General features: G+C 37.4%; 1 pseudogene across 1 annotated transcript; it reads left to right on the plus strand.

Annotated features, from left to right (window-relative positions):
* The first annotated feature begins 15,648 nt into the window (after positions 1-15,648).
* On the plus strand, positions 15,649-26,829 carry LOC143634991 (RNA polymerase II C-terminal domain phosphatase-like 1; annotated as a pseudogene). Its single transcript, XR_013153973.1, has 15 exons — positions 15,649-16,068; positions 22,027-22,500; positions 22,587-22,797; positions 22,877-23,034; positions 23,149-23,219; positions 23,309-23,495; positions 24,246-24,744; positions 25,105-25,220; positions 25,305-25,358; positions 25,450-25,546; positions 26,035-26,129; positions 26,194-26,280; positions 26,371-26,436; positions 26,546-26,620; positions 26,721-26,829. The product of XR_013153973.1 is annotated as an RNA polymerase II C-terminal domain phosphatase-like 1 (transcript).
* The last annotated feature ends 419 nt before the right edge of the window (positions 26,830-27,248 follow it).

Here is a 27,248-nt window from a genome sequence, read left to right on the forward strand (position 1 = left end):
ATGTTTCCAATCTCAAGAAATGTTTAGCTGACGAGAACCTTCACATACCACTTGATGAAGTTCAAGTTAATGAATCTATGCATTTCGTTGAGAAGCCTGTTGAGATTATGGATCGCGAGGTTAAGCAAACCAAGCGCAGTCGTATCCCTATTGTTAAAGTTCGCTGGGAGTCCAAGCGCGGAGCCGAGTTTACATGGGAAAGAGAAGATCAAATGAAGATCAAGTACCCGCACCTGTTCTCTGCGCAGCCTACTTCGAGATAAATTTCGGGACGAAATTTCTTAAAGTAGGGGAGACTGTGACATCTGCCCGATCCGACCCGACCCAGGTACCCGTTTCTCTAATCCGATCTCTTTCTGTTATGATTTAATATTTATTTATACTTATATTTTACTTTTTAATAATAATAGTATTTTCCTTCCCGTCCCTCTTCTTCTCTTTCTTTCCGCCTCCTTGTCCCTCTTGTCGTCGTCCCGCCTCTTTCTCTCTCTTGTCGCCGTCCCGCCCCTCTGCTTAACCCTTAAGCCTTGAACCCCTCTTTAACTTTTTTTGTCCTTTGTTTCTTCCCGCCTAAGGATGTCTGCGCAGTTCCACGCGCCAGACTCCTTACAAGGAAGCCTGCGTGAAGACCATCTGTTGCTACGACACGCGAGGCGAACTGTCCCCGCAGCGCGCTAAGAATTGTGGTTCTTCCCGCGGCGCGCTAAGGTTAGTTCTGTCTGCCTTCGCGCTCACGTGCTCGAGCCTTCTCGCGCTAAACCCTGAGTCTTCTTCTGTTTAATCCAGCCGTTTACTTTTGTGATGTCTTATCTTCTGAGCTTTTGACCTGACCTATCTTATGTCTGAAAAGCCACTTTTGGCGCAGCATGCGCACCAACCCCATTGGTTGACAGAAAAAGTGACTGACATTATCTTTTGAGATCTGCTTTTCCATGCTTGACCAGTACCTTTATCTGACCCTCCCATGCCTGTTTACTGTTCCCTGTCAGCTTTTCCTTTGTCCCCTGCAGCTGCCATATCTTTTGATATCTTTTGCTTTTGGAATCTTTTACTTTTTGGAGATCTTATCCCCCCTTTCTAGGGAATGTGTTCCCTAGGGTTTCCCTATAAATAATAATGCTATTTTCTTAACACTACACACACAAACACTTATTATCTTTATCTTCCTTGCTCTCTGCCGTTGATCCTCTGCCGTCTCCTCCCTTTGCACTCGTCTTCTCTCCTGTTCTGCCATGTTTTCCGGTAATATATAATATATAATAATTTGTTAAAGATACATATTACTATGCTAACATATATTCAAGACCTAAAACCAATCATTAAATCAATAATCTTTATAGGTTAACTTGTGCTTGTTTAAAGTTGGTTCTTGCATTTATCTTTCAACGCATCTTTATCAAGTGAGTAATCTCGTACCTAATCCCTTCTTATTTTTAATGTTTTGGGATGTTCATGTGTTCATACAAACTTAGAGTCTTAAACTTGTTTATGAACTTTAGTCGCGCAGTATCCCATGTGTTGAGGACGTAGACTTGGCTGTTTATTTGTATGTGTGGATCATTAACCGTCTTGTCGGTCTATTCCGCAGTTCTCATGGTACCATTGGATGAACACGGGAGAACTATCGTTTATGATTTTCTCTTTTGTTTACACTTGCACAGTTTTCTTGTTTTTGTGCTCAATTGGGGGCACGGATTGACTATGAGCTATGAATCTTAGACTTGGTCCCGATCTGATTACACCCTTGTTGAAAACCTGACTTACACATGATGCGCGCAGATTTATTGTTATCTATGTATGGAATTAAACTTGATTTCTCACCAACACGCAAGTGTTTGACGTTTTATTTTAACACATGTTCAGGTTCGCTGTAGCTACATTTGGAGCTTGTGGACACGTAGGACGTTTTTACTTTTGTACCTAGATTAAAATGTATCAAGACAAGTTATTGTTGTCCGAATATTTTGCCTTATAATATATTGATTTATGTTGATTTATGTTATCTTGTGTTTACGTTGCGCGTGCGCGAATGAATATATTTATTAAATATTGACACCCAATAGTGTCACGAGTAATGAAACAATATGTGGCGCCCCGATGTATAATCCGCCTTTGGTCGGGGTGTTACACTACCCACCGCCATAACAACAACAACCTCCACCCTCCGTCACCACCAGCATCGCAACCAACCACCTTCCGGAATCGTCTACTAGCCGGAAAAATGAGTTGCAGGTTTCCGGCGAGCACCATCTTCATCGCCTCTCACCGGTGCACAATATCCATGATATCCATCGTCTTTCTACACCTTTACAGCATCTCTGTTGTTAGAAAAACGAGGTCGCCGGAAAAACCGAATTCGACGGAAAAGCGAAGTTGTTGAAAAAACGAGGTTGCCGAAAATGGAGGTTGTTGATGTTTTATGTTGAAGAAAGAAAGTGGTGTGGGACCCACAACCTACTTGTTATTAATAAAAAAAATCCATGTCAGTAAGAAAACTAACGGAGTTAGAGCATCCACAACGGGCTACATGCCCCGAGGTCCGATCCGATGTGGTAGCCGACAGACACAGAAGGAGCCGGGCGCCACCGTTGTTGAACATTGAAGAGTGTTGCAGGTCCGGCTCTGCAAACCTGCAACAGACATGGAGCGTGGGCCCCCCTCTCTCATACAAACTTGTATCTTCTCCTTTCATCCATATTCAAGTGAAATCGAAATGTAGTTAGAACCATCATCGTATCCACTATGATTTGATCTATGGGTAGATTGATTTGTGTTCTCTAGCGACAGGTTTGAATCAATAAAATTTTCGGCGAGAGGTCGATGGAGATGCTTTAGATCTAGAAATAAAAAGGGAAAAGGTGTGGTGCATGTTTCTGTTGGTGATGATGATTAGGTGATATACATATTAATATATTATAAATATTATAAAAGTATATTTGTATTTGATTAAATATAAAGCTTAATATATTATTAAAGTATTTTTATCTGATTAAATATAAAGTGGTAGGTGATGATGTGTCAGTTGTGAAGGTTTGTTGTTGTGGAAAAAAATGAGTTTTTTAGAAAAGTTTGAAATCTGATGTGGCGGTTTGTTGATGTTTGTTGTTGTAGATGATCTTAGGGTTCGTAAAGTTTGGGAGTGTTAAAAACAAGTATGGTGGGAGTGGGCAGTAACAAATCAATAGTTGGGAGTGTTATCAGCCAGCGAGTGAAAGTTACAACAACAACAACCATACCCAGTAATAAACTAATAATCCCACTAATAGCAAAGCTATTAGTAGGGTCTGTGAGAGTGAGATGTAGGCAAACCATACATCTATCCAAAAGGATAAAGAGGTTGCTTCCAATGACACCTCAGCTCTAATCAAGACTTGTATAAAAAAGAATAGCATACAAATATATAATGGTCGTCTGTTGGCAGTGATGGTTTTAAAAAGCACATGATTGAAAGAATACCATAAACCCAAGATTCAAACTTTTGCATGGAACTCCCGTTTATTTCCTGCTTTGAAATTATCTGTACTTGTCCTACTTTTAATGTTTTCAGTTTATTTTTTGAATAAGCCATAACGACATCTGAGTTTGTTACTTTCTGTTGAGTTCATCAAGGTTCTATTCTAGTATTTAAAGAGATGTCATTTGTCATTGTAATTCATTAGTTTTCATCAATAAAAATCACGAGAGTTTCCTTGTCATTATCACTTGTGCTTTAGTTTCAGTGCTTAAATACCAACAAAATTGGTATCAGAGCACAGGTTTACTACTTCACTCATGGCTGTAAGTCTCTCTACCTCAAACATTACTGCCCTCGTTGTACCCGTGTTTAAAGGCAAAGAGTACGGGCATTGGATTCTCAAAATGAAGACTCAACTGTGCTCTTGCGAGTTATGGGAAGTTGTTTATCTTGGTACAACTGATACCGGTGATATATCTGATCAACTTCGAGAAGCAAAAAGGAAAGATGCTATGGCAATGGCTATCATTCAACGCGGGGTTCATGATCAATTATTCTCACGTATCCCTGTTGCAGACTCTGCAAAAGACACCTAGGATACTCTATGTATGGAGTTCCAAGGTGGCACGCAAGTTCAAGCCGTCAAACTTCAAAGTCTCAGACGTGACTATGAAAACTTTGCTATGAAAGAAGATGAGGCTATTGGGGACTACTTCTCTCGGATGAGTTCTAATGTCAGCCAGCAACGGTCATATGGAGAGGAAATATCATAACAAAAGGTGGTTGAAAAGGTACTTCGTAGTCTCGAATCTCTCGTTTGTGTACCAACATGGAGCGGCGACTGCCACGTGGCAGGCCTATATGTGTGACTCGACAGACCTATATCGCGGTACGCGATAGGTCTGTCCAGTGACCCATCGCGTACCGCGATGGGGTCCAAAATATTGCCTATAAATAGCGGCCATGGGATCTCACTCCAGGCATCCCAAACACAGCTCACACATCTCTCTAACATCTCTCTTGAATACCTCATAATTCGTGCCTCGTTTCCTCGATAAGCGTGTCTCGAATCTCTCGTTTGTGTACCAACGTTTCCTTAGAAGTTATGCCACCCTCCACCCACATATACCAAGAAGGTGTTGTTGAAATGGCAATGAATCTCGATAAACGTGTCGACGGGTACGGAAGTTTGGCGTAATCGTTTGACGATCGAGAAGTAAAGCGGCGTCGGAGTGCTGCTCAAGTCCCTAGGATTTCGGTACGCCATTAAGGTTAGGCGTAATATCGAATTCAATATAATTTAATATTATATTCAAGGCTTAAGCCTTAAGTCGAGGTTATACTCGATGCCTCGATAAAAGAAAATAAAACATAACAAAGAAATGAATAAAAGTATGATTGAAGAATATAGTGATAACATATATATGTGTGTAAGTATATATGATTATATTCTTTATTATGAAAATATTATTTAAAGAATAAAGAGTATTCTTAAATAATAAAAAGATTACGTTTCTTGGAGAAGAAGAAACGTCGTGTTTTCATATAAACTAAAGGTTTATAATTTACTTTTAAACAAGAGGTTTTCAAGTAAATAAGAATTGAACTAAAGGTTCAATCGAGGATTGAGATATTAGACTAAAGGTCTTAAGCCGGATCGTGTATCCGACTAACAAATATTTATACTCGTAACTATAGGTTCGAGATAAAGAAAGGGAAGGACCCTTGGACGGTGAGTGAAGCCGATCCTAAAGAGATAAGGTGAATACGCCCCCAAACTTTTAAAATTGTTTTCAAATGAGTCAAACTTGTTATATGAAATTGTTTACAAGGAACTTTGTGTTTCTAAAACCGTTATAACTATGAGTATGAACCTAGCCCTCAGGCTGTGGTATGCATATGTCTGGATCCTTACATAGGTGGTACTATGCGATGTATGGGCATGATCGCACCACCCTTGGTCGTAGGACGCTCTCCTGCAGGGAGTACGACCGTTGTGTATATTTACGGGTACTTAACTAAGTCAAACGCTGCGGTGTTTGTGAGGTGACCTAGTGTAGAGGCTCTAGTTGATAATGTGTTATTTGACTTTGTTATTCCTAAGCCATGTTGGGCCGAGGCAGGCGTAGTCTCGAGGGGTAATAAAGTAAAAGAAATTATTTTGCGTCAGCGTGTTCACCAGCATTCGTTGCTGACGTATTTTATTACATTTTGCAGGTGAACAAGATTAGCACTTGGAGTATCGAAGTGCTATTGATATATCCGATGGCTCGGATTTCTTTTGTAACTTAATATATAAACATGGTGGTTTGTAATTATTAAACACATAAATATTTTGTAACTTAAGCGGGTGTTATAATCCCGTCTTTTGAATATATATAAATATTACACTTTTAAATCCTTAAAGTTTTTAAGTCTTCCGCAAACTAACGCAACTCTGATTTAATTACAATCACGATACCAATTTATGGGTCATACTCCTAGGCCTTAGATGGGGGTGTGACATAAAATGAAACATAAATTAAAGATGTTAGGAAATATTTTTGTTGATTTGAACAGTGACTAGCTCGTTAAAACGAGAAGTTTGACGTTTACTCGGTTTTTACACGAAACTTGGTCTAAAATGAAAAATATTTAAAAGTACTTTTTTAAAGGTTACTAATACAAAATCATAAACAAACAAAAGAAAAGAAACAAATAAAAGAAAAAACAACAAAACAATAAAATAATGAAAAAAGACAACAAAAAGACAAAAAAAACACATTTTTTTAAAAGACTCCACTAATATGCGGCGAATCGCCCGATGTGTGGTGGATTGGGTGGGTGTTTTTAATTCTAATATGATATTTAATAGATTGGAAGAAAATTCTTTTTAGTTGGGATGTAATTAATGATGAATGATGTGATTCAGTAGTTTAATGTTAGATGATTACTAAAAAGTAAAAAGTAAGTGAAAACAATTTGACAAATGATGAAACCACACATGTTTTATGTAAGTGGAGTTATGATAAGAACTTTTACCGTGTAGTCATTTCATATTATCACGTACCTTAAAATAAAATATAGAACATTGGTGTTTGGATAGTACAACAGAGGAAAACATAACTACATGGCACATGAGAGTTGTGTGGGGAGAACTATAGTGGAGTAACTGAATCAATGTCTTCATCTTTCCATTACTAGGCATCTCATGATTCTCATCTATCCAACTAAGAGAGAATAAACAGGCAAGAGGTATAAATATACCACATACAAAAATAATGATTTACAGTTCACGTAAATGTTAATAGATATATTCTATACCCACTCAACACAAAAAAAAAAGTTAATATCTACAACTATAGAGATCGATCAACTATAGTTATAATGCCGGAGGTAATATGTGCTAATTTAATTGTAAAGTAGCCGCTAATGTCACATTGACTTGGGGCATGGCCGCATGGGCACATGCAATACCAGTGTTGGTAGTTAGTTTGTTATTAGTTAGTTTGTGATGCCTGTAACTTTTTGTATAAATACTTTGTATGTTCTCTCAAATTTTAATAATAAGAAATATCTTTCCTTCTTCTTTCTTTCTCTGATTTCATGGTATCAGAGTAGATTCCGGTCATCTGTTCGTTTCCATTTCATTAATTCCGTTCAAAATCAGTCAATCTCAATCGATTTCTCAAATTTCTTCAATCGATGTTCAATCCTTTCCATTTTTTCGTTTAAATTGATCAATTCTTCTCGATTAGTTCAATTCTTTGTTACAAATCGTTCAATTCAGTTTGTTTTTGACCTAATTTTTGTTTTTCCCTAATTTTGACCTAAAAAGCATGGCTTCTTCTGCAAGTACAGGACATATGCATGACGTGTGATATCCGCTTACATGATGCTAATTTGACTGTAAAGTTGGTGCCACATAAATTGTCAAGTAACAGGTCAATCCACTATAAATTAGATTTTGTGAATGATTTTTTGTTATTAAACTTGTATTCTTGAACTGAATCAAGAGGATTACATGATAACTGAACGTGTGTCTTTCTTCGGTTTATAATGTTTTAGCTTAGTGGTTAAAGTGTAATTGCCAATGCATGCTCATTTCAATTGAATAAGTGTATCGTGATTTTAGTCAAAATTTGAGTTTATATAACAAAACAACATTTGGAAAAATATGATTTACATATGAAATGTGCAAAAGGGTATGCTTGCTTTTTAGTTGGATATGAGTTTATGATCTTCGTCGACATAGTTACGTTATTTCCTATGGTTTTGTGAAGTTAAAAAGGTGATGTTATTCAGAAAAAAAATATAATACAAAGAAACACGTAAATATAAACTAAGAACTAGCTAATGGGTATGATGGTCAAGGGGGTGTTTGAAGATTGCTTATTTTCATCAACTTATAACTTATTAACTTTTTAAAAAGTTAATAAGTTGTTTGAAATTGTTTATGTTATGAGAAGATAAGTTAATAAGTTAAGATATCCTGACTTATTAACTTAAGCTATAGCATATTATCAAATGCTCCAAGCTTAGTACATATAATCATCAACATGAGGACCTTTAATAAATACTGTAAACATATCTTCTACTTGATCATTAGACTTGACAGACTCCATCACAGTGATCTCCTATAGGACGAAGTGTCAATCAATTTCAACGTGCTTTGTCATCTTATGGAGTATTTGGTTAGATGCAATATGCATGGCAACCTCATTATATACGAACTTTGCTGAAGAAATCTTACGAAATGTTATTTCTTTGAGAAGTTGTTTGATCCAAACACATTCACATGTTGCATTTGCTTTAGCAATTCCTCAATATTCTGCCTTTGTGCTTAACTGTGTTATCACATTTTGTTTCTTACTCTTCCAATAAACCAAATTTCCATCAAAGAAGACACCAAATCCTTTTATTGATCATCAACTAAAAAGACATTTATCATAATCTGCATCCGAATAAGATCGAACTTCTATGCGATCATGATTTTCGTATGATTAGTTAATCAGTTTTATCAAATGAACCAACTTACAAAAAATAATATACATGGCCGTCTCTGAGATTTGCAAAAAAATTTTGTTAACATTTAATTTGTTAAATGGACTTACTTAATTATGATTTGAGTTGTTCAAAAAAAAATTATGTTTCAATTAAAACTAAAATCCACAACCTTTTGGTTGATAATGATACACATTTTCTACTAAACCAAGCTGACGGTTGTGTAATTGAGTTTAAATAATAAAATTACATATATGTCTATATAAAAATATACTAGGCGGGTGCCCGCGCGATGCAGCGGGTGTTTGAACCTGTTAATCACGTACAAATATAAGTGTTTATGGTTCGGTTAAAAACTTGAAATCGTTCAAATCGGTCATTGGTTTGACTTCTTTTTTCTTTTTCTTTTTCTTTTTCTTTTTCTTTTTTTACTTTCGGTTTGTTGGTCGGTTTCAAAATTTTCAAAACGTAGTGAACGGTTGGTTCGCGGTTTATATCGGCAACCGGCCATATGAAACCAGAAAAGACTGTAAATTAACCTAATTGTAATATGATTCCTTTTGTAATCTTTATTGTTATTATTTCACGTCCTAGATTTTCAATTAATATTTACCATTTATGTAGTTAAAATTATCATTTTTTTATTTATAATCATCTCAAGTATCATATTATGTTGGTTTTTAGTTAAAATTGATGGTACATTTAAATTATTAATTATTTTAAACCAAATTTATTATTAAAGTTTAAACAGTGAAACTAAACTGGAACCAGGACGTTAGTAACGATTCGGTTTCAACTTTCAATGGTTGAGTTTGATTTTGGACGACAAAAAATCAGTATTAACGGCTGGACTCACAAATTTAACTTAAGAACCATCAAAACCGACACTGAACACCCCTACGTAACATATTAATTTATTTAAAATGAAAAAAAGTTACAACAATATCATATCCAAACTAAAGAGAATAAAATGCTCGTTTTTATGGTGCAATTTGTTTATAAAAATAATAACGTATGAAAAGACTATAGTCGTTTAAAAATCATGGGTGGGAAGTTAATTTACAAGTTAAATTAAAAACATAATATGGTTAAAGATGAGGGACCAAACTTGTAAGTTGAATAGATTGTGTTTAAAAGATATGTTTACCCTTACTAACACATGTACCTCATGTTTTAAGTGTTGTAAATTACTTAAAAATGGATGTATTAATTTGCCCTTATTTGATGCATTATATATAATATATAGATATAATTTTGTTTGAAAATATTAAGTCTAACAGGGTGTCGGGCCGAGAAGCGGTCGACAACTCTCCCCCTGATAATGTATAAAAGCATAATATAATACTACAAGGGTTAACAAATTAAACAAAATACAATAATATTTATCTATTTTACCTATATTATATATTTTCTCTTTCACTCATAACTACCCAAAAAGAGGACAATAATTAATTGTAAGGGGTGAATAAAAACAAAGATAGAAATTGATGGGGAAGGTTCATATACATTTTAATCTTAACATGAGAACGTAGAAAAAAAACCAATTTTTTAAAAAAATGAGAACATAAGAAACAATACCAATATACGTAAACAATGATTTATAATAACAAAGAAAAAACCTAAAAATTACAACAAAATAATCAAAATCAATAACAAAATAATAACAGCAAATACCAACAAATACTTATAACAGCAAAAGAGAAAATCTAATAATAACAACAAAATATAAATCAACAAATACTTATAACGTCTCATAATCGAAAATTAGCAAATACGAACAAAAAATAACAACAAACACCTATAAAAGTAAACCTAATAATAACAATAAATTGGTTCTCATTATTTTCATGTTAAGAATAAAATGTATTTGATCTTGTTTCAGAAATTGAGTACACATCCAAAAGAATACGGGTTTTCCTTTTAGAAAGACAAAAAAGAATATGGTATTACAATATATCTAGACTTTAGAGACAAGGTTTTAATGTAAAAAGAAAAAAAAAAGAAAACTTTCATATTTAGAAAAGAAGAAAATGTCATTCCAAATTTGACTACTCTTCCTTTTTTACATGGTTGGTTGTTTATTATAATAATAATATTAAATAATAATAATAATATTATTATTAATATTATTGTTATTATTATTGTTTAGGAGGCGTTTGGGATTGCTTATTTTCATCAACATTTTATCATTCAAAAGTGCAGGACAGTCAATTGGACACATGTCTAAAATACAATAAAACTTGTTAATAAAAAATACGCTACGTGATTTATTGTTTATTTTTTTATATAATTGAAATTAGCATGTTAAGCTGTATCATTTTTCTTTATTGGTACATGAAACTTAAAATCGTTTTATAATCATAGCATATAAAGTATTTGAACGAGTCATATTCATGTTTGATATTTTTGTTAAACACGTTTATAACCTGTTAAACATGATTAAACCCAAATTGACAGGCCTAAAATTTTGTTTGTATATGTTTTGTCTTCTTGTAACTTATATCTATATTTATTTAAAATTTGAAAAGGACAGCTAAGGCTAAGGCTGAGGGGTGTGGGGGGTGCGAGAGGGGGCGCGAGTGGGGGCGCCAGCCAATAATATTGTGACGTGTGGCAGAGAGAGAAACTTGATAAGATGGGTGTTGGTTGTGGTGCTCGCGCCCCGGGCCCTGGTGTGGAGGGGCGCGAGAGGGGGCGCGAGCGGTTTTTTTTTTATTTTTTTATAAATGTATTAAAAAAACGTATTATTAAAAAAACTCATAAATTATTTAAAAAAACACACATTAATTAAAAAACACATTAATATCTAAAAAAAAATTAAAGTACTAAAAAAAACATTATTCTTATTCTTCGGCTTGGTCTTCTTCGATCAACCTCTTCCGGATACGTTCCTTTTGTTTTTCCATCAGCATTTGGTCGACCGGATTTAGGTTACTGAAGTCTCTTGTAAGGAAGTCCAAATCTCTCATTCTTTTTTTTTTTCCTTTTTGTCATTAGAGACCACCTCCATGGTTTTGTTGAATTTATTGAGGGATTCAACAAGATCGGTGATGTTTACGGCTTCCCCCTCAGCCGGTTTTTTCCCCCTGGCGTCCCTTCCCAATGGCCGCCTCCTCGGCGGTGAAGACATTTCCTCCCCCGCAACGTTTAGGTCGAATCCAACCCGGCAATCCGACCCGGCGGAAGTGCTATACGCTCCAGACGAACTAGTTTTAGTCTGTTTCGGCCCTACTTCCGCATCAAGGTCCGGCGCCACCAGCTCAACCCACTTAGAACACCTTCTCAACCTCTCCCACACCTTTACATCGTCCCACGTCTTCACCGTCCCATACCTCCGCAGGCACTCCTGCTTCCACTCTTCGACAGTGAAATTATAAACCGCCAAATCGTCACTGCCACTTGGTCTCATACGACCGGCGTTCCTGCTGAACAGATTAGTAAACAAGCCGACAAATTTTCTGATTTCGGTCCACCGACCCGAAATCATATCGGCGTTCCGCTCTGTACTCCCAACGACCGAATAGAACGTCTCCCTAACCTTTGTCCAAAAGACCTTGCTCTTTTGGTAGTCCGCTGCAAAATGCATAAATAAATTTGTAAGTCATTTAACTTTTTTATTTAACTTTTTTATTAAAAATCATTTTTAAAAACGTTAAAACAATTACCGCAACGCCGATCCTCAGAAATGACTATCCAAGCCCGACACAGGGCTTCCTTCTCATCCGATGACCACGGAGTGGTTTTCCGTTTCGTCCTTCCAGTCGAAGCCGAACCCGACCCGTCCGTTGCAACTTGTTTTTTCCGGTGGACGCGTCTTCTTTGTCCCGCAGCTTCACCTTCTGGTTCTTGTGTCTCCGGAACAACAAAGTTAGGAGACGGTTGTATGTTGGATGGTTGAAAGCCGGATGATTGTTGCGACCCCGAATAAAACATCGGTTGGTCCGGTGCCGACCATAAATCGTCGTAACTGTAATCTGAATCTAGGTTTGGGTACCAATTTCCAGCCATGTTTTTAAAAAAAGGTTTCGAAGATGGGGTGATTTTGGGTTTTTTTTGAGGTTGTGGTAAGTATTTTATGTGATTTTGGGTGTGGTATGTGATATTGGGTTGATATTGGTTTATATAGAGAAAAAAAAAAAATTTTAATAAACTTAAAGAGCCAACGGCTCTATTTATTAAAGCCCCAACGGCTATGCACGCATTCCCAAGCCACTTTACGCCCATTTTCAGCTGTGATCCCCCTTGCGCCTGCCTTGGTCTGCGTGCTCGCGCCCCTCTCGCGCCCCTCTCGCGCCTCGGTGGTGTGGTGCTCGCGCCCCGGGGCGCGAGCGGAAGGGCTCACGCGCCCCCTCTCGCGCTCCACACCCCTCAGCCTAATCCCAAAACTAACGGCGTGTGTCACATCTTCTTATTCTTATATATTATATATATTATTATATATCTATTATTTATCTACATATTTAATAAACAGGTGGATTCTAATAATTTTTCACCAGAAGTCTTTGTTTGTACACGTGGAGTTTTCTCATTAATTCATTTTATTATTTAAAAAACCCAGATTTGACTCATCACTCTTCTACCACAATACAATAGTTTCAATCAAAATGTGAACACATCCTAAAAAAAAAATTTACAGTATCCGTTCAACAAGAGTCAACAATATCCATCATCATCTTCTGGTTTAAAGTGTCGTTATTTCCAACTATACTGCATCAGTAAGTACCTTTTAATTATTGCCAACAAATTTGTTTTGAAGCATTTATACTAATTCATTCTTTGCTTTTTAAGTAATATATTCTTAAAGATTTGTTTTTCTTCTGTATTGGAGTTTAAAACCTATGCGTATGCGTGAAGCTTAACAATGAAAGTGTTTGCAAGGTGATTTTTTTTATGTTATAGTGTTAAAAATATAAATCTGGTTTAACGCAGTTTGAGAACATATATAAATCACTTTTTTGCAACCAATATGACTAATATTTATTTTGCATTAGAGTATGTATAGCTTGAGGTATGATTTTTAATAAATTTTGATATTCTATTTTTTATTTAGGTATTATGTTAAAAAATTTATAGCTTAATTGTCAAAGTTTTCATTTATTATGAACTATGAAGACTACTAAATATGTCGCTAGAGCTACTGAGGTCACTGATCTGTTTCACGAACTATTTATTGTTGTGTTATTTTTTGTTAACTAAATATGAATTGTCAAAAGTTTTCATTTTTCTGTAATTTGGGTTATAATATAAGACCATTAAAAAAAACTTATTGTATACTCCGTATGTAATATTTTTATTCATAATATTAAAAGCATGTTACCTTTGCTGCTTTTTAATTGTTTATTGAATTAGATGATTTTTTATAACTGCTTTTTAACTGTCATTTTTTAAGGAATTAGTACTTTATGTTCTTTTTATGATATATAAGGTTTTGTGCATTAGAAATACACATCAGAAAACTTTCAATGCTTGGTTGCTCCACTATTGATGCCTTAACGCAAGTTTCGATTAGAGGCTGCTTTGGGCTGGGTTTTTCGGTTATAAATTAAGTTTAGGGAATGAGTACCTAAATATATCTATAACTTTGTTCTATAACTTTCAAAATATTGCCATGATAAAATATAATGCTTTATATTTCTATTTATATTACAGGTGAACGAACACGTTTAAACATTCTGCATCAGATTCAAAAAGGCGTGCTTCTTTTGATAAAGTAAATATCAACTTACAAGTTCACTGAGTAACAATACCAATGGTAATATTCTATACATTTCTCATAATATTTTACATAATACACAAATTTATGAGATTCATATCCTTTACTATTTTTATAGGTTTCTAATTCAGCTTGTATGATTTGTAGTTATTTACAATAAGGACAATGTACAAGCAACCACAACACCTATGGGGACTTTCGTGGTAAACTTTCTGTTTCATGAAATCACTCTTTTATAATGTCAACAGTCTCATTGTTTTCTAATGATATATTATATCTAGTCAAGTTTCATTTTTGCATCTTTTGAATGCTATATTATCTGAAGTCAACTTTGACTATTTTCGAGTCAAAATTGGTGTTGGATCATATTTGAATATTGGGAAAGTCAAAATAGAAAGTATAACATTAAGTCAATTATATTCAAGCGCGTTTCTCATTAACTTCAAAATTTATACTAAAAGAGGTGATTGGATGTGCGATTAATCAAAAAAGAGGGTGTTTGATAAAATTGTATTGTGATAAATGATTATCTGTCATTCATGGCAGCTTCTTTTTCAACATGGCCCCTGTCGACAGGCGAGCATGTTGTTTCAGTTAGCTAGCTTATGCCAATCTACAAGGTATACTCACCACTTTAACTCTTTAATGTTGTTTGTTTTTACATATATGCGCAATTATGAAAAAGGGTTATGCATGATATGTAGAAGGCGATATTTGACATTATTTATATTAAAGTTAAAGATTCTTATTATATGTGATGATTTGCAGGTGCTAGATGCATACTGGTTCATGCCTACTGAAAAGAGAAAATTATGATCTCTGATTTAAGTTTTAACATATCATGTTTTTATACTTATTATATCTAATTATTTTCACCCTTCCTTTTTTACCTTTTTGTTTCAACAGTTTGCCTATATTTATGGTTGTGCTGTTTTCTTTGATGTTTTATCCATCACTTTGCTGCAATTTGAACAACTTATCTTGAATAAGGGTTGGTTAGACAACAATGTTGCTAAGGAAAGTCACTAAAGGAAAAGAAACTTAAATGATGTATCTAAGAATCATATGAAAACAAAAAGAAGTGAGACTGGATTGATCATCATGTATGATGCTTTTTTGGAAATAATCTGTGTGGAAGATATATTTGCAAAACATAAAAGTTAGCCTAAAGGAACGAAGTGGTAACGGGAGACATCAATACCCATACGGATTTCAAAATGCCATTTTAGAAACTTTTAGAGATTTATGATAACTTTATCATGTAATTTTTTTTCCTGCAATTTGTAATTTATTTGACTTTATAATACATCTTTAGATTAATTCGTTAGAATCAAATTTTTAATTTTTAGCCCGTGTGTCAAACGGGTTACTAACCTAGTATATTATATAACCTGCCTTCAAAAGTACAATACCCATTAATCTAATCTAGGGTTTCTTGTTCATCCAATCGAGAATATTATCACTTCCCCCAAATTGATCTAAAATTACAGATCTTGAAAAACCCATCAAAATCAGTATAAATTTTGTATTTTTATACGTATATGACTTAATCCAAGAAGACCCAGGAGTCCGATTTCTGATCATAAATTTTGTATTATTATTATTATTGTTTTTAATCGAATTGAATTTCAAGAAAATGAATAAATCGGTGGTGATGGCTTTGTATGACGGAGAGAAAATGGTGGGTGAAGTAGAGGTTAATATAATTAGCCCTAATTTGAAACTCAAGGATAATAATAAAGTGAGGATATGTTATTATTCCACACCCAGTGAAAGATGCTCACCATTGGCAGTTGTATGCACAATTGCTGCTAAAGTTTGCTTGAAAATGGAGGAGTCAAACAACCACAAAGTCAAAGTCAAATCCAACAACTTGCAGTTGAGTCTTTTGCACCAGACATTACTTGGAGAAAACAAGGTACAAAAAAGAAAGAAAGACAATAAAATTGGAGAAATTAGTCTTAGCGCTGGTGCAGGCTTCACGCAGGCTAAGACGATATTTCCAAGGTCACCCAATTACTATTCTCACCAACTATAAACTTGCAAACGTTTTGGGCAAACCCGAACTGTCGGGACGCCTAGCCAAGTGGGCAATAGAATTGGGGGAATATGCAATAAAATACAAGCCACGACCAGCCATAAAAGGCCAGGTCTTGGCAGACTTTATTGCCGAGGTCCCCGCATCGCGAGAGAAGGAGTGCCAGGACGAGGCTCAGCCCTCTCCAGCACAAGACATCGACGAGGTCTGGCGACTTTACACTGATGGAGCGTCCAGCAGCGAGGGCTCAGGCGCAGGGTTAAAGCTGACCAACTCAACAGGCCAAGAGTACACTTATGCTATTCGGCTAGACTTCCCAAGCACGAATAATGAAGCTGAATATGAAGCATTTTTGGCCGGGTTAAGGATTGCGCGTAAGATGGGAGTGAAAAACTTGGAAGCCCATGTAGATTCCATGCTAGTCGCCAATCAGATTAACGGGACGTACACGGCAGTGAACGACACAATGGCCCTGTACCTCGCTCAAGCAAAAACCCTCATGCGCGATTTTAACAGTTGTAAAGTCATACACGTCAAGCGTAGCGAAAACAAGTCTGCGGACGCGTTAAGTAAGCTCGCATCACTGACTTTCACCCATCTGGGAAAAGATATCCTCATCGAACTCCTTGGCGCACCATCAGTCCCGCACAAAGAGGTATGTGTCATCCAAACCGGCACAGAAACATGGATGACACCAATAATAAATTACCTTGCGGCGGGTATACTGCCAGAGTCAAAAGCACAGGCGAGAAAACTACGCTGTAAAGCACTGAATTATCAACTCATCGATGACATACTTTACAGACGTAACTTTCTTGGCCCCCTCCTAAGATGCGTTGACGACCAAGATGCTAACTACCTCCTAAGGGAGGTACACGAAGGCATCTGCGGGATACATGCAGGTCCACGCGCAGTTGTAGCCAAACTGAACAACGCGGGATACTTTTGGCCGGGGATGCATACGGATGCGCTGGCATACATCAGAAGGTGCAGATCTTGTCAGCTCTACGCACCTAACACGCATCGCCCGAAGAATGATCTTGTTCCAGTCACCTCTTCATGGCCATTTCAGAAGTGGGCCATCGATGTGACAGGCCCATTCCCTACAGCAGCAGGAAACGTTCAATTCCTAGTGGTGGCCATCGATTACTTCACCAAGTGGATAGAGGCAAAACCCTTAGACCAAACGACGGCGAAACATATCAAAAAATTTATTTGGGAGTTTATCATTTGTCGTTTCGGGCTTCCACAAAACTTGGTGAGCGATAACGGCACCAACTTTGCTGACAAGAACCTACAACGGTGGCTTAAAGAACTTCAAATCACCCATACCTTTACCTCAGTGGCACACCCGCAGGGTAATGGTGAGGTGGAAAGAGCAAATAGGAGCATCGTTGATGGCATAAAGAGAAGGTTGCTGGAACACAGATTTGGCTGGGTGGACGAAGTTCCACATGTACTGTGGGCTCATAGAACAATGAAAAAGACAAGTACAGGAGAAACACCGTTCAGCCTCAATTATGGCACCGAAGCCATGGTTCCGGTCGAAATTGGTCTACCTTCACCAAGGGTCATGATGAAACCAGAGGACAACGATGCGGAGAGACGGTTAGACCTTATGCTGACCGAGGAGCGCAGAGACTTAGCTGCAGCGCGTGAAGAGAACTACAAACGACAAATGCAAAAGTACTACAACACGCGGGTGAAGCTATGCAACTTCAATGTAGGAGACTACATATTGCGTAACAACGAGGCTTCAAACCAAGAACGCCCAGGAAAACTGGCACCGGTCTGGGAAGGGCCGTACATTATCAAAGAAGTTCTGGGAAAGGGCGCATACCGGCTTGAAAGGCTCGATGGCACTCCCGTCCCACGAACATGGAACGGAGCTCAATTACGCAAATGTTACATGTAGATCAATTCCAAGTTTGTACCGGCCAAGAGCCGCTTTTAATGGAAATGATTCTCCTTAAAACATCGACGTTAATGGTTTTGCATTCATATATAAACTGTTCACACGGATATGTCGGTCTTCACCGCATACATAAGTGCAAAAGTCGTTGCATGGGGAAAGCGGTAAAACCCGCATAAACCCAACAATTGGTAAACCTTCACGCAGACTCGCTGCATGGGGAAAGCGGCAAAACCCGCATTAACCCAAAGAATAGAAAACCTTCACGCAGGTCAGTCATAGTTATATGTCGGTCACCCTACTGAATGAAAATGCAGGTTTTAACCGCATAAATCATGAAAGGTACCTAGATCTATTGACAACCACGTGATGAACGGTTAACCTATCTAGAATATGAGGAAAAGCGCTAGAATAAATTTAAATATGCATGCGCAAATCCCAAAGATTCGAAAAATAAGCGGGAAAAACCCCTTACCCTGGCTATCCAGTTGACCGTAAGACGGCTGCGGGTACAGTGTTAAGGCAAAACCCTTCACATACCTAGCACCCGCAGGGAACAGAGGCCAAGAAAACCCAATTATGAAGCCGGGTGCGGGTACAGTGTTAAGGCAAAACCCTTCACATACCTAGCACCCGCAGGGAACGGAAACCGGAAAAACCCAATTATGAAGCCGGGTGCGGGTACAGTGTTAAGGCAAAACCCTTCACATACCTAGCACCAGCAGGGAACGGAAACCGGAAAAAACCCGACTATAAAGCCGGGTGCGGGTACAGTGTTAAGGCAAAACCCTTCACATACCTAGCACCCACAGGGAAGTGAAGCCGAGAAAATCTTGGCATTCCACCCAACTACAAAACGGGCACAGGTACAGTGTTAAGGCAAAACCCTCCACATACCTAACACCCGTAAAAAGTCATACCTCGGCACCCAATTGTAAGTCGGGCGCGGGTACAGTGTTAAGGCAAAACCCTTCACATACCTAGCGCCCGCAGGGGATTAAACGCCAGGAACACCTCGGCAACCATAAGTCAGGTGCGGGTACAGTGTTAAGGCAAAACCCTTCACGCACCTAGCCCTGCAGGGATTTAACGCCAGGGATACCTTGGGAGTAAAGTAACTAATAAGACGAAGTGCGGGTACAGCGTCAAGGCAAAACCCTTCGCATACCGAGCACTCCATGGGAATTGAAACCAAGAAGGATCTTCTGGGCCATGCTTGCAGAAACGGGATTAACATCCCCGCATAGCGGGAACGTCAAGAACTAGATTGTTTGAAACTTCAGGATTGAATTGGTGGTTATAACATGATTGATCACTATGTTCAAAACCACCAAGACCTCATGGAGAATCTACACAAAAGGTTCTAAACGCTCCTGACTTGCGGGGAGGTTACAGACCTATCCGCATCATCCCAGAGATCAAGCAGAACATTGGGAAATTCTGCGTGACATTGGGAAACCCGTGGGTAAGACTTCCCGCGGAAAACCCATAAAACTAAACCCTTTTCAAAAACCCCTTGCTTGAGTCCAAAAGTTCACCTCACTTGATTAAACATTCATGAGCAGAACATTGGACTGGGGGGACTTGAAGAGGTAGGTCCCAGCAGAGGTGGTTAGGACCCGCAAGACTTCCTTAAAAGGAGACGTCTGCGCAGTTGAACACGCAAGACTCCTTAAACGGACGTCTGCGCAGTTGAACCCGCAGACTTCACCATAGGGACGTCTGCGCCGCGACCTACCAAACCCGCAGGACCCACCACGCTCAGAGTTGTGACGACCTCACATGCGGTACGCAAGCTGGTCCCGCAGGAAATGCCTCCCTATGGTTTCCAAGTATCCGCCTGTTCCCGCAGGTGCGGATACCCGCCATTAGGGACTGGCCACCCGCGCAGCATGGCTACACGCATAAGGCTCAGACTCGTAATAATTCAGTAGTCACCTGAAGAAGGAATGAGCAAAGCCGGGAACATTCCCGCATAAAGGCGGGAGGGGGAAAACTCCCGCCTAAATGAGCCAGTCCGTATAATAATGGAGGGTCTTTTGTGTGATACCTGACGAGGTATGGACAAAAGATCTGACCAACGATACGACAGCTCACTGACAGCAGCATGGCAGACAACACGCCACAGCACTGTGACCAATAGCCGCCGCCTACTCACCAACTCCTGCCATACCACGTGCCTAGCCTGTAGTTGGTGGAAAAGGAAAAGTGAACAGCACGCCTGGTCACTGTCAGCCGCTGCCTATCCACCAATTACCAGCAGAGCACGTGTGTAGGCCACAGTTGGCAGAGTAGTAGGCCGGCTAAACCTCCTTGGAAACCCACCTTCGGCTATAAAAGACATCAAATGGTATTATCATTTCATCATCTAATATCTTGTATAATTTACCTGATAACTGCTCTAGTATTAATAATATACTTTTATATTCAAAGAATAATATAGACTGATTCTCACGCCGGAGGGTGGTCACAAGGAGGAACCCCCCCCCCCTTTCTTAGTGACGAGCTCACGGTGTCTGTTTTGCAGGTTATCGGAAGAACCATCTTGCCGGAATTAACCCCTCGTGGGAAACGTCTATCTAACCCTCAGGTTACTCGTAATCTGTCGGGGTTCGACTGGTGTTTCTTCAGAACCCTAATAATAAGTTTTTAATTAATTTTGAGGACTTTGGTGATGGACAAAGATGAGACCTTTAATTGATTTTGAGGACTTTGTGTTTTAAAAAGTTTAATCAATCAAAGACTATGGTTCTTGAAATTGGATAAATGAAAGACTGGTTAGATCTAATAAATACAAACAAAAAACTGATTTTTTTTTATAAAACTTTTAGGGTTCTTGGAATTTAATTTTGGAATGTACAAATGAAGACCAGTTAGTTACATCTGGGAATTTGATTGATTGGATCTAAAAGATACAAACAAAAAACCTTTTTTTTTTTGGTTTTTGAGCGACGGATTCGGGTTGTAATTTGTGGTTCTTGAAATTTGATTTTGAGATATACAAATGAAGATCTGTTACATGCAGATCTGGGAATTTTCTTGATTTGATCTAAAAATTACAAACAAAAAAGTAGTTTTTTTTAAGTTTTGTGCGACGGATCCGAGTTATTTTGTGGTTCTTGAATTTTGATTTTGAAATATACAAATGAAGACCATTTACATGTGTAGATCTGGGAATTTTCTTGATTAGATCTACAAGATACAAACAAAAAACTATATTTTTTGGTGTTTGAGCACGGATTCGAGTTATAATTGTGGTTCTTGAAATTCAGTTTTGGAATATTCAAAATGAAAGCGAGTTACATGTGCAGATCTGGGAATTTTACTTAAATTAGATCTAAAAAGTACAGGGAAAAAAACACCATTTTTTAATGTTTTGGGGACCGATTCGACTTATAATTTGTGGTTCTTGAAATTCAGTTTTGAAATATACAAATGAAAACCAGTTACATGTGCAGATCTTTGAGTTTTACTTAATTAGATCTAAGAAATACAAAACAAAAAATCATTTTTTTTAGTTTCTAGCGACCGATTCGACTTGTAATTTGCAGATTTGCCTGAAATCTGGATGACTCTTCATGGACATGGAGTAATCTTGACACAAACAATTAAACAATAAATCATATAGAAAACCCTTAACTGTTTTACTGGAAACATTAATTGGTCTGTTTTGATTAACCGTTGAGATGTTAAAGCGAGCTGAACAAATGCATTCCAAAACAAGATAAATTATAGATATTCATATCTTAATAATGTCCGACAATATAAATACATATTCGCGTGTGATATTGATTATAGATAGTCATTTTTACTTGACGTGTGTGATCTTATTAGTTATTACTGCATAAACGTGCATCTTTTATGCGCTGTCTTGTTAATATTCAATGCAATTTCCATATTAATGTATTGTTGACTTTATGATGCAGACTGCTGTTGTTTCACTTGGCGGAGATGAGATGCACTTGGTAGCAATGTGTTCTAGAAGAAACGACACATCTCCATGTTTCTGGGGATTTATCGTTCCACCCGGGCTTTACGAATCGTGTCTAGTCATGTTAAACCTAAGGTGTCTTAGCATTGTGTTTGACCTGGATGAGACTCTCGTAGTAGCCGATACTTTGAGGTCATTTGAAGATAAACTTGAAGCCATACAGAGGAGATTAAACACTGAAAAGGACCCAGCACGTATTGCTGGTATGATTTCTGAGATAAAACGCTATCAAGACGATAGAAACATATTAAAACAATATGCGGAAAGCGATCAAGTTGTTGAAAACGGAAAGATAATCAAAGCAGAGTCCGAGGTTGTCCCCGCTTTATCAGACAAACATCAACGTCTTCTTCGTCCAATTATAAGATTGCAAGAGAAGAATATCATCCTTACCCGTATCAACCCAATGGTATACTGTTGTATAAAGTAACGATCTTGATCTTATTCTTGTATGTTTATATATTAATTTAATACATCTTTCTTGCATTTATCAAGATTCGTGACACAAGCGTGCTCGTGCGTATGAGACCCGCGTGGGAGGATCTTAGAAGCTACTTGTTTGCAAAAGGACGAAAGCGGTTTGAGGTTTATGTTTGTACAATGGCGGAACGAGAATATGCTTTGGAAATGTGGAGGCTTCTTGATCCAGATTCAAGTTTAATAACTGTAAAAGAGTTATCAAACCGTATCGTGTGTGTGAACTCTGGTTAGTTTGTGTTTCATATTTTACACTTATATTATGTAACTGTTATACACTTACACACGCATTTTATGGATATTAATAGCGTCGAAGAAATCACTCGTTAATGTTTTTCAAGATGGCAACTCTCATCCCAAAATGGCATTAGTTATTGATGACCGTTTGAAAGTGTGGGATGAAAGAGATCAACCGCGTGTTCACGCTGTTCCTGCTTTTGCACCGTATTATGCTCCCCAAGCTGAAGTACTTACTAACTAACTAACCATATTAATATTATTTTCTTAACTTAAAATGATATTATATTAATATGGGTATGGTTTTGATATTATATTAATATGGGTATGGTTTTGCTTCTAGGAAAACTGTGCTGTTCCTGTCCTTCGTGTTGCTAGAAATGTTGCTTGTAATGTCCGAGGTGGATTTTTCAGGTAAGAACATATACATTTGTTGCAAAGCGTTACATCTGTTTTTGTTAACTTAAAGATCATACTTGAACATATGATCTATCTTTGAACAGAGACTTTGATGAGGGACTTTTGCAACGAATCACTGAAGTCGCGTATGAAGATGAAATCAAAGATATATTGCCTCCCGATGTGAGCAACTATTTGGAATCCGAGGGTGATGCTTGTGGTTTAAATGGGAGTAAAGAGCCAGTCACTTTTGATGGAATTGCGGATGCTGAAGTAGAAAGAAGGTTAAAGGTAACGACTTTTATTTTCACAAGTAAAGAATTAATTGTTTGACACTTCATTTTGTAACTAAGGCTGCTAAGCGGGCCGTGTTTCACAGTTGAACCCCACATGGCACATGTATAAGCGGGCCGTGCTTCACATTTAAATGGTTTTGATTACATATAAATACTTTAAAATTATAAACTTACATCTTATTTTCTGAAGATGTTAAAGTAATATCATTGTGGCATAAAAAATACCCTCAGGGCGCGTTCGTTTCACATAATTCGTGGGAATCCAAAGGAATTGGAATTAAAATCCCATGACATGGCGTGTTCGTTTCGTTGGAATTGGAGTCTTAATTCCGTTTTGGTGTGTTCGGTTCAAAGAATTGGAATTCAATTCCTTCAAATTCCTCTAAATAAAGGAATTCCAAATCCTTCCAAAATGTGGAGGAATTCAAAGAAAATTCATTAGAACCAAGTTTGTATATTTCAAAACTGAATTTCAAGAACCACAAATTATACCGATCCTGTACAACCCTTCACCCGCACCCATGTCTATTGTACCGACAAATGGGATAACCATCAATCAGTTGCTATCCGTACTCGAACCGTTAACTCAAACATGGGCGGATCCAGCATACAAACGGGTGGTTCCCCGGAACCACCCGAGTTTCGAAATAATAGTGTACGGATATATAGAAGACGCGTAGGAACCACCTTATAAATTAAGAGGGAACCACCTAAAAAAAATTCCTGGATCCGCCACTGAACTCAAACAGCCCGTCAAGAACCAAGTTTGCACAGTTCACCTGCACGGGAAGAAGGTGAGCTGCCAGAATCTGAAGTTGACTCCGACACAAGACGCAGACTCCTCATTTTACAACACGGTATGGACATCAAACATCCAGTCACCACTGAACCACCACCACCACAGTTTCCTGTAAGACCGCCACCAATGCAAGTTCCGGCTGAGCCACGTGGTGGGTGGTTCCCGTTGGGTGAAGACACGGGCCCACAACGGTTTAACAGAATATCATCGTCTCATAATGAGTTTTCTGTACCTGCTAAACCTGTGCATGCTAACAAAAAACAAACTTTTCGTGTACCGCCGTTTGTTCCCGAGGAGGTAAGTTTTGTTTCTACTGATCTTATGTATGAAGCTAGTTTAGTAAGATATATGTGAATAATATACATATATGTATATTTTCAGGTCCATCAAAGAGATGATAGGTTGAGGTTAAGCCATTCTCCACCTGTTCACCCCTCGTTCCCATGTAAGCCCGATTAAGATCCATTTCTTGTATATCTGTTAAGTTTTTGCAATATATATACGTGAATTATATACGTACACACACACACACAAATATGGAATCCAAAAAAGTTTATGAGCTTCTAATAACCAATCATTTTTTTTATATATTTAATATTAATTAAGGGTAGTTTTGTCATTTGCTACATGTATTTTGTGATCACACGTATATGTAATCATAAAATTGCATATAATAAATGACAACTATAACATAACTGGTTGCTAAGAGTTCTTACAGATCTTAAATTATTTGTAATAAACGCATCAAGATTTGGAAATAAGTTATTACATTTCCTTTTTGTCTAATAATCGGATTATTTTGAAGGGGATGAAGCATCATTTGACTACAGGGATATGGTCAATGAAATGGGCGGAAATGATATGTTTGCTGAATCCCCTGCTGAATATCTACATTTTATTGCCTCCAAATGCGGAACCAAGGTATTATAATAATAGATCTTTATCTACCAAATGTGTCATTAAAATCTAAAGGTGGCAACTTTTATCCGTTTATGTATAATGTAGGTCGAGTTTAGGCCGTCTTTGGTCCCTAGCACCAAACTGCAGTTCTCTTTTGAGGTATTTGAATTTTTATAAAAAGTTATTTATTACTTATGTGACAATTTCCGAGTCACTAATTTTGGGCTAAACAATCGACCATCTATTACAGGTGTGGTTTGCTGGAGAGAAAATCGGCAATGCAACTGGGAGGACGCGAAGGGAAGCTCACCATCATGCTGCTGAGTCATCCCTTAAGAATTTGGCAGGTAAAAAAATATTTAACGGTGCCTGTAAACGAACTGAGCATTCGGTAAACTGTTTGGCGGGAAGTTCGCTTATTTATTAACGAACAAACATGAACACATGTCTTGTTTGCTCGTATATGTTCGTGAACGTTCATTCATTTGCATTCGTTCGTTTACCTTGTTCGTTTAATTGTTCGTATTCAATCGTTTGTTTGGTTAATGGTATACGAACAAGCACAAACATGATCTGCTCGTGAACCATTCATTTATACTATTAATGAACAAACATAAACGAATATGAGCACATTCATTTTCTTATGAACGAACACGAACAAGAAAACCCTTTCGTTTACTTGTTCGTATCCGAGTGTTTGTTCCGATAAACGAACATAAATATGCTTCGTTCGTGTTCATTCAATTTGTTTACTTTTATATTACATATATTCTATTTTTTGTGCAATTATTTTCTTTCAACCATATTCTAACCAATGTAGGCGATATTCGTGCAGATAAGTACTTATCATGCCTAAAATCAGGAGAAGTGGGAAAGTTTATAAGTGACGGGATTCCCAAACAAGGCTCAATAGCTGCACTTAGTGAGCTCGTAAGATCTCATTATAGCTTTAATAATATCAGCCACCGTGTTTTATAACATTTTACTATTTCAGTGCATGATGGAGGGTTTAGGTTTCACTTTTCAACCGCAGCCTCACGTTCCAACTAGTATGCGTGTGAACAATGAACTATATGCACAGGTACTACTGTTGTCACATATTGTGATTTATAAAACTTTTTTTTTCTATGTTATTTGCAATGTTTATCACGTGTTTTGGTTATGTTTTCAGGTTGAAATAGATGGGGAGGTGTGGGGTAAGGGAGCCGGGTTTACGTGGGATGAAGCTAAGATGCAGGTACATATATGTTTTTCTATATTATTATATATATAATATGGACGTGTTCAATGCATAACCAATTTTAAGCAACACTGATCAATTTTCATGTTTTTACTTTACACATCAGGCTGCAGAAACCGCTTTCCAAAATTTTGAAAGCAAAGATCGGGCAATACCCTAAAAAACGTCACCTTTCTTTCAGGTCCGTTACTATAGAAATATAAACGCAAATTATTTTAAATGGTTAGTTGGCATATTGAAGAGACATGTTTTAACACAATATTATTTTTAATTTTGATCAGATCATTTCAAGAAATGCCAACCAAACGCTTTCGACCAGAGGACCCGAGAGTTATGCAAAGAATGGCAGCGTCTGCAAGATACCCTTAAAACGCCTCTCTCGTTCCTTGACAATAGTCCTTCATTAAATGGATCTTTTATTACAAACTGGTTTACCATATGGTCGATTTTGTAAACACCCGCCTGTGAATGTAACCCTTCGAGGCAAAGATCGTTTGGTTGTTTTTGAACTTGGATACAAAGATGCAGAAAAGCATATTGTATATGACTTTGACTTGCACCATGGTCTCATTTTGGTCTGTGTTGGCCGCCAGGATGGTCGGAAAACCGCCAAAGCACGAAACTAGGATTGACAATCAATGCAGTTTCTTGATTTGGTGGTGATTGATGATTGGATGATTGGTGTTGTTTGAGATTGGTGATTCGTGTATCTTTGTACTTGTGTAGTTGCTGCTAGTATTCAAATTTAGATTTTTTAGTTGTTTTAAGGAATTTTGGTAATGGCAAATGTCATATTTCCATTGAATAGC

The sequence above is a fragment of the Bidens hawaiensis genome, unplaced genomic scaffold (assembly GCF_021521415.1).
Source record: "Bidens hawaiensis isolate Kalapana, Puna unplaced genomic scaffold, B.hawaiensis_p1.1 tig00007372_1, whole genome shotgun sequence".
Lineage (NCBI taxonomy): Eukaryota > Viridiplantae > Streptophyta > Magnoliopsida > Asterales > Asteraceae > Bidens > Bidens hawaiensis.